Below are 2,339 nucleotides of genomic sequence, written 5' to 3' on the forward strand. Positions count from 1 at the left end.
AAGATTTTCATTTAATCTACGTAGTATTTCTTGGTTTCTTGAGACAGCACTGCTGGCCTTTTGTATTTCTTCTGAGGTTTCCTGAGTATCAGTTAAACTTCTGTCCATACCCACCTCTTCCAAAGATGAAGTGACAGAAATAACAGCTCTCAATTAACAGCTCTCAATTGCTGTTTCGATGGAGAGCCACCTGCTTCATTCTGTCCCAAAGGTGGAGAAACATCGGAACTCTTTACTCCTTTAGTCACCAAATGCTCTTCCCACACTTTTTTTTTCTCTCTCATATGCTTCCTTCCTCTTTTGCTCTAGTTCTTTTAACACAGCTGCATGTGAATTTGCTTGGGCCTTAAGTGATTCATTTTTTTTTATGCCTTATGTCAGCTTCTTCACTTCCTTCTCGTCCTTCAGAACCATGAGTTTCTTTCTTTTCTCCACAAAGTTTGGCTTTAATCTGCTGGCGTTCATTAAAATTCTGCAGTCCTATCTGTCTCAGTCTTGCCAGATAAACCATATGTCCTTCCGTTTGAGCTTTATTTCTCATAGCCTCCCGTTTTCGTTGCAGGAACTCTTCCACTTGCTTAGCTCTTTCTACAGTCAGTTGTCCTTTTTGCCTTTCTAAATGCCCTCGACCATGTATTTCTCTTTTCCATTTTACCTCATTATCTTCTGCTCTTTGTTGCTGTATTTGATCAAAAATGGCATGGTAATGTTCATACGGTCCTCGAGAAGAAAAAGATGGAGTCATGAACCTTCCACTGCCAAAAAAACGAAGCCTTTACTTCACCACCTCCACCAGCACTCAGAGCATTTCTCTATTCTTGTTCCCGGGCCCTATTTATTCTCTCCAACTTTTCCTTTTCTTGTCTTTTCATTTGTTCAGCCTTCATTAAACTAATCTGATCCTTTTGTTTCTTTTTCAATACAGTCCAACCTTCGCTTTTTTGGTGCATCCTGTTTATACTTTTGTAGTGGTTTCTTTTCTCCATATTTCTTATATGTTAAAGGTACTCCATATTTAGCAGCAGGCTTTGTAATCTTCTGTGCAGGCACAACAGAAACCAAGTTTTATCCAGAAGCTAGTCTTTTAGCTGATACAGGCTGTGCTCCAGACTTTGTAAATGTTTTTAGACAAAATTCTTCTGCAATAAGCTGAGATTGAGAAATTTTTCAATGCGTTTGGCTATAAAACCTTTCTCCAATATGGAGTTGACTGATGGTCTATCCCTAGGATCTCTTTTAAATAACTGAGAGAGCAGATTGCAGAGATCATAGGAATAATGCAAAGACACAGGTGGAAAAGATCCAGATATTATCTTCAGTACCAGGTTTTTCATACTGCCAGCTTCAAATGCATGCTTAAGTGTACACCTCTCATATAGGACACAGCCCAAAGCCCAAATGTCACTTTTATTATTATAAGGTTTGTTTTCACAGATTTCAGGTGACAGGTAGTATGGGGTACCTATGCAAGTTCGAGCCAGCTCTACAGTACTATTAAGAACCCTAGCAATTCCAAAATCTCCAAGTTGTACCATCCCATCTTTGGTTAAAAATATGTTCTGTGATTTTATGTCTCGATGAAGGATTTTTCTGTCATGTACATGTTTCAAGGCCAAACATATCTGTACAAACCAGCCCAAAATCTGATCCTCTTGAAACAAAATGCCTTTCTGAGCATTTATTCGTTTAAATAGATCTCCTCCTTCATAGTAATACATCACGATGTAGAGAGAACCATCCTCTTCAAATGATTCTCTATACTGGACAATACTGGGGTGCTTCATGTTTGCCAACACTGAAACTTCTCTCCTTGATTCTTCCCCTTCTTTGTTGGACATACTTGAGATATTAATTTCCTTGATAACATATGGCCTGCCATCTTCCGTAGATTTAACAAGAATGGCTTTTCCAAATGAAATTTCTCCAATCTTCTGTAATCTAACATACTTCTCCATGTTTCTTTTTCTAAGGCATCTTTATAGGCATGCTCAATGACACAGGACTTCGGTAGGAATAATGGTGATGATCCATAGGCATCAATCAGTCTAGGTGTGGCAGTCTTCCTATGGGACTTATTAAGGCAGAGGCACCACCCTGCATTTTCAAAACGACATCCTGACTGCAAATGTCCTCCTGCCTTGCCCTGAAACGTTTTTTTAATTTAATTAATTTACATTCTTTCCATAAACATTATCATAGCATACAAAATGTGATTTCCCATCCAGAATATACTGCAGAGTGGCAAAATCATGCACGTTATCTGCGCGGTGGAGGGCCCAGGCCGCGCGGCGGCAGGCCTGGGCCGGGGCTCTGCTCCCTGTTCGACAGCCCGGACCGCC

At 40.1% G+C, this 2,339-nt stretch overlaps 1 pseudogene; it reads right to left on the bottom strand.

Annotated features, from left to right (window-relative positions):
- Positions 1-6: 6 nt before the first annotated feature.
- Positions 7-2,038, bottom strand: LOC102491001 (serine/threonine-protein kinase Nek1 pseudogene; annotated as a pseudogene).
- Positions 2,039-2,339: the final 301 nt, after the last annotated feature.

The sequence above is a fragment of the Tupaia chinensis genome, unplaced genomic scaffold (genome assembly GCF_000334495.1).
Source record: "Tupaia chinensis unplaced genomic scaffold, TupChi_1.0 Scaffold142748_1, whole genome shotgun sequence".
In the NCBI taxonomy this organism is placed as follows: Eukaryota; Metazoa; Chordata; class Mammalia; order Scandentia; family Tupaiidae; genus Tupaia; species Tupaia belangeri.